Consider the following 17,314-nt stretch of genomic DNA (forward strand, 5'->3'; position numbering starts at 1 on the left):
GCTTAATGTTCTCTTGTCTCCCATCAAGGACGTGGCCCACTTTTATCTGACCCACTGTTCTTATTATACAAGGACACGTCCATCAGGCTTGTCTCTCTCATTTCAAGGAATCACCAGACATTCATGTATCTTTAGGGAAGGAGTTACAGTGATGCAGATATGATACGGGCCGTCTCTGGGATATATATCTCGGTGCACTTAATTTAACATTACAGAAATATACTATTCTTCTGTCCTACCTTTGCAACATTCCAACCTTATTACATATATTCATTGAAGAAATTATTTTAGCACTGACACAGTGTTTTCATCCTATAGATAATACACATCCACATAAACAATATCTGCAGTTGACCTAAAGTTAAGCATTGTATACATACATATTAAAATCTTGATTATGTATTATAATGTATGCGTATCACAGGATATAATTACTGAGCACAGCAATGACCTATTATGAAAACAAAGTAACATTTAACAAGTATAACAATTGCAATCACATATTATGAGAAACAGAGTAATAACATTAGAATTACAATATTACCATGGAATATTGAAGTCAAAACATTTAAGCCAGGTTCCATAATAAATACCCTAACAAGTATTGGAGTAATGCCAAGTATTTGGCTGTATGTGAACCAAGGACAATTGTAGACTAGTATAACATTATCTGAGACATAAGTTTTTATAATTTAGTCTTAAATGGCTAAAGACGATACTTTTTGTGTCTTATATATTATTTTTGTTACAGTATATCTGTTCATTTTATTTTTGTTATATTATGTAGCCATGCTTCATTAAAAAAAAATTGGATAAAGAGAAATTTGTGACATCATTTTATTATAAACCGCTGCTGCCTGCTTGCACATATACTGACAGACATTGCTGCCTGCTTGCACATATACTGACAGACATTGCTGCCTGCTTGCACATATACTGACAGACATTGGTGCCTGCTTGCACATATACTGACAGACATTGGTGCCCGCTTGCACATATACTGACAGACATTGCTGCTTGCTTGCACATATACTGACAGACATTGGTGCCTGCTTGCACATATACTGACAGACATTGGTGCCTGCTTGCACATATACTGACAGACATTGCTGCCTGCTTGCACATATACTGACAGACATTGGTGCCTGCTTGCACATATACTGACAGACATTGGTGCCTGCTTGCACATATACTGACAGACATTGCTGCCTGCTTGCACATATACTGACAGACATTGCTGCCTGCTTGCACATATACTGACAGACATTGCTGCCTGCTTGCACATATACTGACAGACATTGCTGCCTGCTTGCACATATACTGACAGACATTGCTGCTTGCTTGCACATATACTGACAGACATTGGTGCCTGCTTGCACATATACTGACAGACATTGGTGCCCGCTTGCACATATACTGACAGACATTGGTGCCCGCTTGCACATATACTGACAGACATTGGTGCCTGCGCAGTAACGCAGACAGGTCCAAAGCAGGAAGTAAAGTGATCAAATAAGCAATCACTACATTTTGTGGTGATTACTGGGATAAATTCCTATTGGGACCCCTGTCCCTGCGACTCAGAGATAATACATTCAGGCAAACAAAGATTTCTGTAGCAACATGTACCAGCAATATGTATTCACCTATATATCACTTACATACAATAATTACTTCTCATTGAGTCTAGAAGTAAAATTCATAACCTAGTGCGCACTAGATTGAGAGCTATATTTTTGCCCTTACATGACAAAGCCTGACTATGCACCTGAAGTGATGCCACAGTATATTACAGTATATGGAATTGCAGTATTCGCATCAATTAATTGACATTACTGCTAACATCTCTTAAGCTACATCTCTATGTTTTCCATATGTTATCATGGTACCTGATTATACACACCTGCAACTCCTGACTTACACCTGGTGCATATGCTTTTGATGTACAGCTTGATACATTGAGAGATGCCACCAACTAAACATATACAAGTAAATGCACATTTTCATGCATGAGATTTTACTGCTTGAGTTGTGTTCTGCAAATACAATAGTGCTACACCATATGCATTTTCTACAAACATTAAAGGTTTAATACAACCAAGCAAAAGTAGAAATCTGTAGTACAAATGCTATTTTATCATGTCACAACTATCTACTCTTTGTGCAAGTGTACAGAATATAGCAGAAATCTGCATGTCTATGTGGGTTAATATAGAGGTCCCTTCGGTAGTGCAAAAGTTGCACCTGCCAAGAACAGTAGTTGGGCAGCTCATTACTGATTAGGGGCATGGTTCAGTTGTGGATGCAATGCTGATATTTACATTTTTTGCCATTGCATATGCATGTAAGTCGCACTGCACACCTGCAGCGATTGAACTGCGATTACGCCCACGCAGAGGATTCACTCGCAAAGTGAGTGACAGGTGGTCAGCGTTTGGGGGATGTAACGGATGGCGGTTAGAAAACGCAGGCATATCAAACCATTTTCTGGGAGTCCATACATTAGTCACTGTGCTCTTGCTCACAGCAGGAGAGTCCTCTGCATGTCTGGGGACCCGATATGTCTGACAGCTTAGACTTACTCAGGAGGCTGATGTTCGTCTGATCTGTGTTTGATGTTTCCGGTATTGTACATGAGCGGCGGATGTGAGATGCTTTCAGTGGGCGTGTCTGAGCACTGGATGGCGAGTGGCTCATTAGCATACTTTTGCTATTACAATCCGTGAGAGATGGCAACTGCGATGGCATTGTGCCCCTCTCTGAATTTGGCCCAAAGCACATAAGTGTACTTACATTAGTTTTCCATCCAATTAGAAAGACAGGAATTCATTTGGCAGACAGTAATTTTTAAATGAGAGGAAGAATTCAGGGAGGTATTTCCAGTGCAAAAGTCCTATTTTATATCTATTCTTATAATGGGAAACAGTTTGTCATTTCAATTACAATTGGCTGATGGCCACAATTCAAGATACACTTTCAAACAATGTTGAAAAAATGTTAAACAAAGGTGAAATGTATTTTATGAAAAAATAAATAGAATTGCTGAAATTAATAAATGGTTGGTGCTAAAGTGGTACTAGAGTGGACATAATAATGTTTTCACTCTTTACACAATGAGTCTACAGTCCATAGTCAAACAAATATAGATACAGATTGGTTTTTTTTTTATAGGGAAGTTCTCAAAACCAGGCTCCTGGCATGTAGACCCTGATCCTGCCCCCAGCACCCATCTGTACTAGTAGTGTGCAACGGCCACTTTTTGTGTTTTGGATCTGGATATTTCATCGTGTTTTGGATCTGGATTGGTTTTACCAAAACCACCCTTCCGTGTTTTGGGTTCTGGATCTGGTTTTTTTTTGGAAAAAAGCATAAAAACAGCTAAAATCACAGAATTTGTGGGGGTTTTTTTGTTCCTATGCTATTATTAACCTCAATATCTTTAATTTCCACTAATTTCCAGTCTATTATGAACACGTCACACCTCACAAAATTGTTTTTAGGCCAAAAAGTTGCACCGAGGTAGCTGGATGACTATGCTAAGCGACACAAGTGGGCAGCACAAACACGTGGCCCTTCTAGGAGCGACACTGCAGTGGCAGACAGGATGGCAGTTTGAAAAACTAGGCCCCAAACAGTACGTAATGCAAAGAAAAAAAAGAGGTGAAAGATGGAATTGTCCTTGGGCCCTCCCACCCACACTTATGTTGTATAAACAGGACATACACACTTTAACAAACCAATCATTTCAGCACCAGGGTCTGCCACACGACTGTGGCTGAAATGATTGGTTCATTTGGGCCCCCACAAAACAATCTGGCAATTAATCTGTCCCTGCACAAACTGGCTCTACGGAGGCAAGATGTCATCATCCTCCTCATCCACCGATTCCTCTCCCTCTTCAGTGTTGTGTACATCCTCATCATCACAGAGTATCAATTCATCCCCGTTGGAATCCACCACCACAGGTCCCCCTGTACTTTCTGGAGGTTGGTCTCCCTGGAAGAATTGATCATTCATTTTGATGAACATCATCTTCTCCACATTTTGTGGAAGCAACCTCCTACGCCTTTCGCTGACAAGGTTCCCGGCTGCACTAAAAAGTCTTTTGGAGTACACACTGGAGGGCAGGCAAATTAGGTAAAATAGAGCCAGTTTGTACGGGGGGCTCCAAATTGCCTCTTTTTCCTGCCAGTACAGGTACGCCAGCGGGTTGCTTAGTATATCTAAGTTGTTTCCTGGCAGTCCCAGTTGCGGGAGAAAATGAAGAAGGAGCTGTTGACGTGTCACGTTCCGCTTCAGCTGACAGTGTTTTCACCAGCAGGTCTTTGCACCTCTGCAGGCTTGTGTCCACCGGAAAGAGAGACACCACATAGCTAGTAAACCTAGGATCAAGCACGGTGGCCAAAATGTAGTGGTCTGATTTCAACAGATTGACCACCCTCGAATCCTGGCAAAGTGAATGAAGGGCTTCATCCACAAGTCCCACATACCGAGCAGAATCGCTCCATCTTAGCTCCTCCTTCTCCAGCTGCTTCTGCAAAAGCCTGATGAGGGGAATGACCTGACTCAAGCTGGCAGTGTCTGAACTGACTTCACATGTAGCAAGTTCAAAGGGCTGGAGAACCTTGCACAACATGGAAATCATTCTCCACTGCGCTTGAGTCAGGTGCATACCCCGTCCTTTGCCTATGTCATAGGTGGATGTATAGACTTGAATGGCCTTTTGCTGCTCCTCCATCCTCTGAAGCATATAGAGGGTTGAGTTCCACAGCATCACAACCTCTTGCTTCAGGTGATGGCAGGGCAGGTTCAAGAGTGTTTTCCGGTTCTCCAGTCTTTGGCACACAGTCGCTGAATGGCGAAAGTGGCCAGAAATTTTTCGGGCCACCCAAAGCGTCTCCTGCATGCCCCTGTGATTTTTCAGAAAATTCTGCACCACCAAATTTATTGTGTGAGCAAAACATGGGATGTGCTGGAAATTTCCCAGATGTAATGCCCGCACAATATTGGCATTGTCAGATATCACAATCCCCAGGAGAGTCTAAGTGGGGTAAGTCATTGGATGATGATTTCCCTCAGTTTCTCTAAGAGGTTGTCGGTGGTGTGCCTCTTACTGAGCTTAGTCTGCCTTGGAACGAGCTGGCATTTCTGAGATGCTGCTGATGATGACTGTGATGTTATTGTATTAGATATGCCTAATGTTTGTAGACACTCCCTAACTTGTATGTGAAAGCCTGATTCTTCAGTGACGGTCCCTAGGACCATGGGGAATGCTGGGAAGTGAGTGTAGTCTGGTGTACAGTATGTCTATAGTTTGCAAATGGCTGAATAAAGAGCATAGTGTCACGTCTGAGACTGGAGAAGAGGACGTGGTGGGCCTTAGTTGGGGAAAGAAGCGGAGACGAGGGGCCTGGATGTACGTTCTCCTCATCCACAGGTCTTGAGTGTTGGTGAGACCTGGGCAAAGGTGCGGAGTCTAACCCACAGGATGGTGTTCGCCAGTGACCCCCCCAATTGGGATATGGGCTTAGCTGCACCCCGTGAGCAGGTCGCGGTCCTTTGACCAGGTACCCAAGCCCTGCAGGGATAGAGACACTACACCTGTGGCCCAGCGAGGATATGCCTGCTTAGGCACCAAACAGTCCCTTAAAACACTGTATAGAAAACACCTTGACACGAGGATCAAATGTCAATAAGGATTTCAAGTGGGAAGCAACTCACGGTTACTTGAGACGTCACCAGAGATAGAAGGCACACGGGTAGAGGTGGTATACGTTGTAGCACGGATGTTCACTGGAGACGTAAGGCACACAGGTGGGGATGGTAACACTGTTGCACGGGTATTCACCAGAGATGTATAGGCACACAGGTAAAGGTGGTAACGCTGCTGCACGGGTATTCACCAGAGATGTATAGGCACACAGGTAAAGATGGCAACACTACTGCACGGGTATTCACCAGAGATGTATAGGCACACAGGTAAGGTGGTAACACTGCTGCATGGGTATTCACCAGAGATGTATAGGCACACAGGTAAAGGTGGTAACACTGCTGCTGTACGGGTGAATAGGAACCTGGACTGGGAACTCACTAAAGCACGCTAGGAGACAACCGTTGTTCAGGCAATTTCCCATAACCTGTGGAACAGTTTTATACCCAGGGGAACCCTTAGACAGGTGCACAGCATCAGCTGAAAACGGGCCTATCAGGGAGAAGGGTCCAGTCACATGGGCCGACTGTCATGGCGGCGCCCATGTCCGGATTTGCGATGCCGGACACCAGCCCTCCAAGAAGCCACAGCATGCGGGGAGAATACTCAGCTTCTCCCCCGCCGTCGCGCAGGCCGACTGACCACCCAGGATGAGAGGGGAAGCCGGCGGTGCGGTAAGCGGGCGCCGATCCCCGGCTGAGCCCTGACAGTACCCCCTCCTTTAAGGGTGGGCACTGAACACCCATCAGGCTTATCTGGAAATCTACTATGAAAACTCTGGATTAGTCGCGGAGCGTGTACATCAGAGGCTCTGATCCAGGCCCTTCCAATCGATGAGATATTGAAGGGTGTTGAATCTGTGCCGGGAATCCAAGATCTTCTCCACCTCAAATTCAGTGCCTTGTAATGTCTTGACTTGAGGCAATTTAGGGGAACAATTCTGAAAACGATTGAGCATCAGGGGTCGTAAGAGAGAAACGTGAAAAGTATTTGAAATCTTCATTTGAGGAGGAAGTTCCAATTTATAAGCTACCGGACTGATTATCTTAAGGGTACGATATGGACCAATAAAACGTGGAGCGAGTTTCATGGACGGGACTCTTAAGCGAATATTTTTGGAAGATAACCAGACCCTGTCCCCGACTCTCAACAGTGGAACCGCCAGACGTCTCCTGTCCGCAAATTTCTTGTAATTTCTAGGCGATTGCTTTAGAGATAGGTGAATTTTATTCCATAAAACTGAAAAGGATTGAATCTCTTGATTCACAGCCAGAAAATCTATAGATGGAAGCCTCTGGAAATCTGGAACTCGTGGATGTCTACCAAAAACCGTAAAAAAAGGAGTGGATTTAGAGGAAGAATGGAATTTAAAATTATGAGAAAACTCTGCCCATGGCAGGAGGTCCACCCAATCATCCTGGGAAGATGACACAAAGAGCCTAATGAAGGTCTCTAGCTCTTGATTGACCCTTTCCGTTTGACCATTCGACTGTGGGTGGTAGGCTGAGGAAAAGTTCAGTTTGATTCCACAGGTATTACACAGGGCTCTCCAGAATTTGGCTGTAAACTGAACACCTCGATCAGAGACTATTTCCCTGGGGAGACCGTGTAATCTGAAGATGTCTTGAATAAAAATTTTTGCTAATTGAGGAGCAGAAGGAAGGCCAATGAGCGGGATAAAATGTGCCATTTTAGAAAAGCGATCCACAACCACCCATACCGTGTTATGCCCCTTGCACCGAGGTAATTCGGAAATAAAATCCATTGAGATGTGGGTCCATGGAGCAGTTGGGATAGACAAGGGATGAAGAGGACCAACCATCTGTCTACGCTGAGTTTTATGTTGGGCGCATTTGATACAGGAACGGACAAACTCCGTGACATCCTTCTTCATGGTCGGCCACCAGTACGATCGAAGTAAGAACTGGTAGGTCTTGGTGATTCCAGTGTGACCTGCGAACAAGGATGCATGAGTCCAAACCAGCAATTCTTTACGTAAATTAGGAGGTACAAAAATTTTCCCAGGTGGCAAGGACACTACTTGAGTAGGAGCAAATACAATTAGGTCAAAAATGGAACGAACTTGAGAACACTCCTCCTCCTCCAAGTTAGTCATAAAGGAGCGAGATAATGCATCGGCCTTCTTGTTCAACACACCAGGACGAAACTGGAGTTTTAAATCAAACCTAGAAAAAAAAAGTGACCATCGTGCCTGCCTGGCATTCAACCGGTGTGCAGTTTGCAGATAGATCAGATTCTTATGGTCTGTAATAATCGAGACAGGAAATTTGGCCCCTTCCAGAAGATACCGCCATTCCTCTAAGGCTAGGCGCATGGCTAGAAGCTCTTGGTCGCCTATAATATAATTCCTCTCAGCAGGGGAAAATTTATGTGAGAAAAATCCACAGGGATGCATCTTCCCATCTTCAGCAGACTGAGATAATACCGCGCCTACTCCAACGGAGGATGCGTCCACCTCCACAATGAATGGTTTGTCTATTTGAGGCTGACAGAGAATGGGAGCTCGAGAAAAGGCACCTTTTAGGTTTTGAAAGGCTTGTACTGCTGGAACAGACCATTTAGAAGGATTGGCTCCTTTCCTTGTGAGGGAGGTAATGGGTGCTACCAATGTAGAAAAGTGTGGAATAAACCTCCTAGAATAGTTTGCGAATCCTAGGAAACGCTGAGTACCTTTTAAAGAAGTAGGCAGGGGCCATTTAGAGATTGCTTTTAGTTTATCAGGATCCATCTGGAGACTCCCCCCAGAGATAATATGGCCTAAAAAAGGTACTGAAGTTTGGTTAAATATACATTTGGAAAGTTTCCCAAAGAGGTGATGAGTGCGAAGGCGGAACAATACCTCCCGTACATGAAGACAATGGCTCTGTAAATCTCTGGAAAAGATTAAAATGTCATCGAGATAAATCACAACAAATTTATGAAGAATATTCCGGAAGATCTCGTTGACGTAACCTTGAAAAATAGCTGGTACATTACAAAGACCGAAGGGCATTACGAGGTACTCGAAGTGTCCGTCTCTGGTATTGAACGCGGTCTTCCACTCGTCCACGGTTTTAATTCGAATCACATTATATGCACCACGTAGATCCAGCTTTGTGAAAACCTGAGCCCCTTGAACCTTGTCAAAAAGTTCTGAAATTAAAGGTAGAGGGTACCGATTCTTTATGGTGATTTGATTTAGTCCTCGATAGTCTATACAGGGGCGGATTCCACCATCCTTTTTCCCTACAAAAAAGAAACCTGCCCCTGCAGGAGAAGAAGAAGGCCGAATGAATCCTTTAGCAAGGTTTTCCTTAATGTATTCTTCCATGGCCGCGGTCTCAGGCACGGACAAAGGGTAAATACGGCCACGTGGAGGACTTTTTCCGGGAAGCAAATCGATAGCACAATCCCAAGGTCGATGCGGAGGAAGTTTATCTGCGGCTTGTTCACAAAATACATCAGCAAAGTCTTGATAAGCCTCGGGCAACCCCAGCTGGGGGGAATGTTTAGAAGACTCTGGTCGAAGGGACTTCTTAGTCGGGTTGGAAGCCGTCGCTTGGTTACATACTGGAACGACCTTGGTCAAACAATCTTGGAAACACTGTGAACCACAGGATAGGATTTGCATAGGATCCCAGTCGAAGACAGGATTGTGTTTTCTCAACAGGGGCAGCCCCAATACCAGCTCATAGGAGGATTCGGGTAACACAAAAAATTCCAGCATTTCATGATGTAGGCACCCAATTTGAACAGACAGGATGAGAGAGCGAAGAAATGGGTAGCCCCACCAGAGTTTTCCCATCTAGACCAGACAGTAACAATTTATTAGGTAGGGAAATGACTGGAACACCCAAGGTGTGAATCAATCTTTCTGCAATAAAATTACCAGCGGCTCCAGAATCAATTAAAGCATGAACCTTTCTTGTCCTGGACTTATGGGAAAGCGACACTACTAAAAGACTCTCAGATAATTGGGATGGCTTGAGAATAACCCCCAACTGAATGCTCCCTACTTCAGTCAGGGTTTCGCATTTCCCGCAAGTAAAGGACAGTTTTTCAGAATGTGGTTAGGTGCAGCGCAATAGATACACAATTTATTTTGGAAGCGTCTATTGCGCTCTGCCGGGGTGAGTTTGGTTCTGTTGACCTGCATCGGTTCCTCTTCACTAGCTAGGGTGGGTATAGGCGGACTAACAGCAGAAGACCGGACTGGTAGACGTTCACCTCTTCCACTACTAGCCCATCTTTCCCGGTGGCGAAGGTAAATTTTGATACAGAGAGAGATAACGTCAGCGAAAGATTCTGGCAAATCTCTGGAGGCAAGCTCATCCTTCATCCTCTCAGAGAGTCCATGAAGGAAGGACGCTTTAAGAGCTTCCTCGTTCCATTTTAATTCTGATGCCAGGGTCTGAAATTGGACTACATACTGCCCCACGGATCGTGTGCCCTGACGCACTCGGAGAAGGTCAGAAGATGCAGATGCAGAACGGCCTGGCTCGTCAAAAATTCTCTTAAATGCGGAAACAAATTCCTCGTAGGTAGATACGATGGGGTCGGCCCGTTCCCATAAAGGGGAGACCCAGTCTAACGCTGCTCCTGTTAATAATGAAATCACATATGCTACATTTGCCCGAGATGTGGGAAAGTTCTGGGGAAGACATTCGAATTGGATTTCACAATGGTTGATGAACCCGCGGCACCGCCTGGGATCGCCATCAAACCTTTCTGGAGTGGCAAGCTGTAGTTGGGGTTTGGGAATAGGAACCACTGGTGGAGGGACTGATGGAGAAGGTACAGGGACCGCAGGCGGGGGAACCGGGAGAATAGAAGCCAATGTGGTTTGAATCGAAACCAGTTGCCTCGAGAGCTCCTGTAAATACTGAGCCACTTGTTGTTGTTGTGCCTCCTGGTTGTCCATCCGAGAGGTCAACTCCTGCAGTGACCCAGTACCTTGGGATCCTGCAGCCTCCATTTGTCCTGAACAAACTGTCATGTCTGAGACTGGAGAAGAGGACGTGGTGGGCCTAAGTTGGGGAAAGAAGCGGAGACGAGGGGCCTGGATGTACATTCTCCTCATCCACAGGTCTTGAGTGTTGGCGAGACCTGGGCAAAGGTGCGGAGTCTAACCCACAGGATGGTGTTCACCAGTGACCCCCCCAATTGGGATATGGGCTTAGCTGCACCCCGTGAGCAGGTCGCGGTCCTTTGACCAGGTACCCAAGCCCTGCAGGGATAGAGACACTACACTCGTGGCCCAGCAAGGATATGCCTGCTTAGGCAACAAACAGTCCCTTAAAACACTGTATAGAAAACACCTTGACACGAGGATCAAATGTCAATAAGGATTTCAAGTGGGAAGCAACTCACGGTTACTTGAGACGTCACCAGAGATAGAAGGCACACGGGTAGAGGTGGTATATGTTGTAGCACGGATGTTCACTGGAGACGTAAGGCACACAGGTGGGGATGGTAACACTGTTGCACGGGTATTCACCAGAGACGTATAGGCACACAGGTAAAATTGGTAATGCTGCTGCACGGGTATTCACCAGAGATGTATAGGCACACAGGTAAAGATGGTAACACTGCTGCACGGGTATTCACCAGAGATGTATAGGCACACAGGTAAAGATGGTAACGCTGCTGCACGGGTATTCACCAGAGATGTATAGGCACACAGGTAAGGTGGTAACACTGCTGCACGGGTATTCACCAGTGATGTATAGGCACACAGGTAAAGGTGGTAACACTGCTGCTGTACGGGTGAATAGGAACCTAGACCGGGATCTCACCAAAGCACGCTAGGAGACAACTGTTGTTCAGGCAATTTCCCATAACCTGTGGAACAGTTTTATACCCAGGGGAACCCTTAGACAGGTGCACAGCATCAGCTGAAAACGGGCCTATCAGGGAGAAGGGTCCAGTCACATGGGCCGACTGTCATGGCGGTGCCCATGTCCGGATTTGCGATGCCGGACACCAGCCCTCCAAGAAGCCACAGCATGCGGGGAGAATACTCAGCTTCTCCCCCGCCGTCACGCAGGCCGACCGACCACCCAGGATGAGAGGGGAAGCCGGCGGTGCGGTAAGCGGGCGCCGATCCCCGGCTGAGCCCTGACACATAGCAGTTGAAACCCATGCATCAGTGTCCATATGAATGCATATACAAGCATGCAAACAAAACAATGATGCTGCTGTTGATGTTGCATAAGGCGATATATCTACCCAGTGGGCTGTGACAGTCATATAGTCCTTAGTCTGCCCTGTTCCACTTGTCCACATGTCCGTGGTTAAGTGGACATTGGGTACAACCGCATTTTTAGGACACTGAGGACACTTTTTCTGATGTCTCTGTACATTCTCCATATCTCCTGCCTAGTGAAGTGGAATCTAGACGGGATTTGGTACCGGGGACACGCTACTTCCATCAATTGTCTAAATCCCACTGCACGAATGGCGGAAACCGGACGCACGTCTAACACCAACATAGCTGTCAAGGCCTCAGTTATCCACTTTGCAAGAAGATGACTGCTGTCGTACTTCATCCTCCTTGCAACGGACTGTTGGACTTCCTTTTGAGGTCCTTTTGAGGATTTCGATCTGTGAAAGCAGGTGGGATAATTACTGACCCAGAAAAATAGATTAACACACCTGTGCGTGATTACAGACCAGTCAGAAATGCATAGCGGGTGGCTGTTGGAAGATAATCATCCAGCAGCCACCAATCTCAGAGGGACCTTCCGACCCCTATACATCCTTGAATCCTTTATAGAGGTCTTCCATTCACTTGTGGAATCGAGTTGCTGCACTTCGCTGGGCCAGAGGGGGTCTACACGATACTAGGCATCTATCCCATGACTTTTGGCACTTAAGTGTGCATTAATTTTTTTGTTGAATATATTCACTGTTATCTCTTTAGGTTCATGGAATGATATAGCCAATGTTTGCATGTTATTACCCTTTATATTTTGCTTAAGGGGAGGAGGGGAAAAGACAGGCAGCTCTGAATCTAAGTGATCCGATTAATGTGTGTACTAGCACAATAGATAAACCTATAAAATAAGCATAGGCTTGGCTATATTGGGCACAGGTCAAAGCATGAAAAAGGTATACACAAATCTACATAACAAAACTCATGTATAAATACAATAGAGTAATATTTAGAGGAATTAAATGGGCTATGTAACCCTATCAAAAAATATATATTTAAACTTGTAATTTTATGCAGGTCACTGAACTCATCATTCTATTTATCTATCATATGCAATGTCTGTCTTTCTACCATCTAGTGGACTTTGTGGTACTGGTAATGTTGCTGCATACACCCAGTATAACTCATACAAATATTTGCTTAGTCATTCCCAATATAAGTGAGTGAGTAATGTACAATAGCTTTCATCTCTTGTAAATTATTACTAAGTTTGGATGTCCTGTATTTACTCTCTCTTACTGTATAACTATTCACAGCGCTTGCAAGTGGGTCGATGGTCCCCCACTGCGCATGCGCGAGCCCCAGCGATATGACTTTAGGCCCTGATTCAGAGCCGGACGCTCTTTCAGAGCGCTCGCTCTGAATCAGGGCGGCATTTTTTTTTTTTGAGCCGGCCTTCTGGGCGCTTGCTAAGCTGTGGGTGACCACTCACAGCTTTAGCGAGCGGCCAGGTGATGGTCGCGATGGTCCCGACCATCGCGACCATCGGGGCTTGCGACGAGACCCTTGTGGTAGGGTCTCATCTGCAGCAAGCCCCAGTGAGCTTCCGGCTCTAATAGAGCCGGAAGCTCACCACTGACATCACTCGTGATGTCAGTGTGGCCGCCCACAAAATGGCAAGCGTTCCTTAAGGAACACCTCCATTTTGGAAGCCACCCCCCCGGCCCGCCTACCAAACGGGGCGAGCTGTCGATCAACATCGACAGCCGCCCCTTTGGTAATGAGCTCCGGGGCTTTTGCACGCGCAGTGCGGCCGCTGCACGTGCACAGGACTAACCATCGAGTTGGTAACGAGCGCATCGGCGCTTGCGACCGACTCTGAATAAGGTCCTATGTCCCTTTGAAAAATGAGGGGGGGCGCCAATGCTCTTTCTGGCACAGGGCACCAAAAAGTCTAGTTACGGCTCTGGTAGGTCTACACTAAAAAGGTAGACAGTCAATAGGTCGATGCCAGAAGGTCGACAGTCAATAGGTCGACATGGTTAACAGGTCGACAGGTAATTGATTGACAGTGACCTAGGTCGACAGAGTTAAATTGTGGACATGGTTAAAAGATCGATGTTCACATGGTCGACACAAAAAAGGTCAACACATTGTTTTTCATAATTTTTAGGACTGGGTTTAGGGTTAGAGTCAGGCTTAGAGGGCATACTTGTCTACTCTCCCGTAACGGCTGGGAGGCTCCTGAAAATTCGATGTGCTCCCAGCCAGCCTTGAAAATTCTGCAAGTCTCCCGGTGACGGCCACCACCCGTCCCCAACTGCCTACTTACCGGGTGAAATGGGTGGTCTGGGCGACAAATTACACGATTTGCGCTTAATCGCTTCATCGTAGCCACGCCTCCACTATATAATGCTGGTAATCTCTGCATTGTATAGTGGGGGGCATGGCCGTGATGATGCGATCACACCACCACGCCCCCCACACTGCCTCCTATGCTGCACCACGGCCCCATGCTGAGGAGGGTGGGTACTAATTACCTGGGCGCAGGCTAGTTGGAGGGACTTGTTAAGGCCCAGGCCTGCCCCCCTTCTCTTCTGTGAGCGGCAGCAGCCTCTCTCCCCAGCCCAGCACACACTGCTGTGCTCCGGGCTACAGTGGGTCCAGAAAGACTGCTGGCATGATGTGAGGCGGAAAGTGATCACACTGATCGCTCCCCCACTCCTCTCCTGGATCTGCCTCTTGTGCGGCACTGTGCTTACTGTTTTGTTTCATTTTTAAATTGTAGGAGACGTGGCTATACCTCCACGATTGGGCCATGTCCCCCTGTGTGACACTCCTGTCGAAGCTGAATAATTGGCTGAGACAAGTTCAGTTTAAAATTTAATCGCGGCGACGCCATCTTGCGATTGGCCGCAAGACTCCATTTTGGAAATGAGATCGCAAGACACCATTTTTGTGGTCAACGTCAATTCAAGTTATAACTCAGGAGCTAAGAACAGATGGCAATGTTTTTGTTAACCTACCAAGGGCAACTGGAAAAACAAGCCTTCTGAGTAAAAGTAAATAAGAAGAGACAATGGGTATTTTTACATACAAATTGGGAATCCCTGGATGCAGATAAAGTATAGTTGTGGCAATTGTAATATAATATCTACACCATTGGATTTGTCTGAATCCTAGACAGAATGGCCCCAAATTCCACAGCTTGAGGTGGTAATACATTTGCACTTCACACAAGAGTCTGTGAGAACAAAAGAGGTTTTGTTTTCCTTTGAACACACAACAGGTGGGGGCCTGCTGACAGAGGGCATGTAGAACTACAACCCTCAGCCATCCACACTGCTGGATGTTCACTTCGTGTATGAGAACTTATGCACTTAAATCTCACCCATTAATAACTAGCGTCCTTATATCAAACCCCGAATACTCACACACTACATATTCGCACACAAGGTTCCATTAGCATCAAATTGTATGATTCAAGTTGGTTAAGTTAGTTTAAATGCTAAGAAATAGAGGTTTTTGATATCTAAGGTATTATACATGATAAGCAAGGTGTGTTTGGTTTCGTTCTGATGCGTACGCTTTTTACAGAATCCCGGTGTTATCGGTGGAGAGATTGCATCATGCAAACTCAAGTTACGGATTGCAGAACTTACAAGCAACAAAATGTTTAGTTGATGGAATGTTACAGGAGGCGTTACCAGAAAGACTCCAGCTGTTAGAGGCAGGGAAAGTCTATTTGAAACAACCTGTTAAATGTGTCGGTACATATGCTTCTCCTCTGGGAACCAATGAGATCAGCAGGAAATTCCCCCTTTGTCCTGTTTCAGTCTGGGGGGGAATAAATACATGTGTCCGAACACTGGTTTGCCAGTTCATGCTGAATTTTGGGTGAATTGAGGATATCTAGCCAGAAGTCTATCTCTGGGTCCAGAGGCGCAGCGTATGTATAACCATACTTGGGTCTGTATTATTTCCTTTTTTTACGCCTAACTTGTGTATGTATAGATTGCGTGTAACTGACTGTACTTTTACCTGAATAATACTTGTGTGTTGGAACCACAGATTCCACTCCTGTCTTTATTTGCGGTCATACTGCGTATGCAATTAGCGTTGTGTTTAGAGGTTTATAGGCAGGTTTTGTCTTAGAGGTTCTAGGCAGGTGAATCTTAGAGGTTTATAGGCAGGAATGTATTAAAAGGTTTATTTACAAATTCAACAGTGGGGGCTCATCGGTTTATCACACTATCTGATACACGATAACACTCGGTCAGTCCTCTCTCAGCAAAAGGGTGGAGGCGCCTTTTGGGAGACGCATTAGTCTTTCATTACCACAGTGTTGCTGAGAGCGTACTGACGGTTATTGTGTAGAGGAAGCGCTGATTAGAATCCAGGGACAAGAGAGGAAAAAAAAAAGTTTGTTTTTCCTCTGTTGATAGAACCTTGTGTTTAGAGGGGTGCTGCAGTATTTGCGTACGCAGCTAAAACGCATTTCTGCGTACGCAGTTAAAAAAGTGATTATACGCTTGTGTGGTAGTCGCATAATTGTGTATGCGGACGATCGCACAAATAGCGTATACACACTTCCGGTTCTGCTGCCAGGTGTTTGAACAAAGCCATCGAGGTTTACATTTTTTTCTATCTACCAATATCTGGGTTAAACGTTTATTTTCGGCGCAGAGAAAAAGTGTGTAACAGTGTGTGTATTGTTGGTAGGGGTAATTTATTCCCTAAAGTTAAGGGTACCATATGATCCTTAAGGGCTAGGTGCAAGGGTTAGCCTAGTCGCTCGGTAAGCAGCTTTACCGTTCTAAACACAGTAGCAGGTGTACATGTTGTCTTTGTTGTATAGAGGTGCGTGAGAGTGGCCGTCATACAAACTCTCATAGGTTTGGAAGTTACCTTACTAAAGCTTATCCGGGTCTGGAAGTTGCCTGTTTCAAAACTTATCTAGGTGTGGAAGTGGCCTTACGAAATCTTATCCAGGTGTGTGGGCGCCGCCGACTTAAATCGTTCACAGGTAAGTGAAAGTATCTTGATTGTCTTTCACCAGTTTAAATTTTTATTTAATAGCGTAGGAGTTGTCTCAAAATGGGAGCCACGCAAACGGTAGAAATGTTAAGCAATGATGTGCTGCTAATGGAGGCTCCGATTGGATCAGCCCGTCGTATTATGCATACTAAGTACGGTACTTATGCAATAAGGTATTGTGATATATGGTTTAATCTGACGAGAAAGAGTGTTAGACCGTTTCCCAGAATTGGTAGTTTTGACAAAAATGTGTTAGATAATGTCCAGGATCATATCAGTATGGTGCGATCCCGAGAGAAAAAGATTAAGTATTTTGAATGTTTAAAAATATGACAGCATGAAGGGGATGCTTGGCTTAAAAATGTGCAAATGACGCAAACTAGCGTTGCGAACGCATTGCCAGAAAATACATC

This window comes from Taudactylus pleione, unplaced genomic scaffold, assembly GCF_031769625.1.
Source record: "Taudactylus pleione unplaced genomic scaffold, aTauple2 ptg000041l, whole genome shotgun sequence".
In the NCBI taxonomy this organism is placed as follows: Eukaryota; Metazoa; Chordata; class Amphibia; order Anura; family Myobatrachidae; genus Taudactylus; species Taudactylus pleione.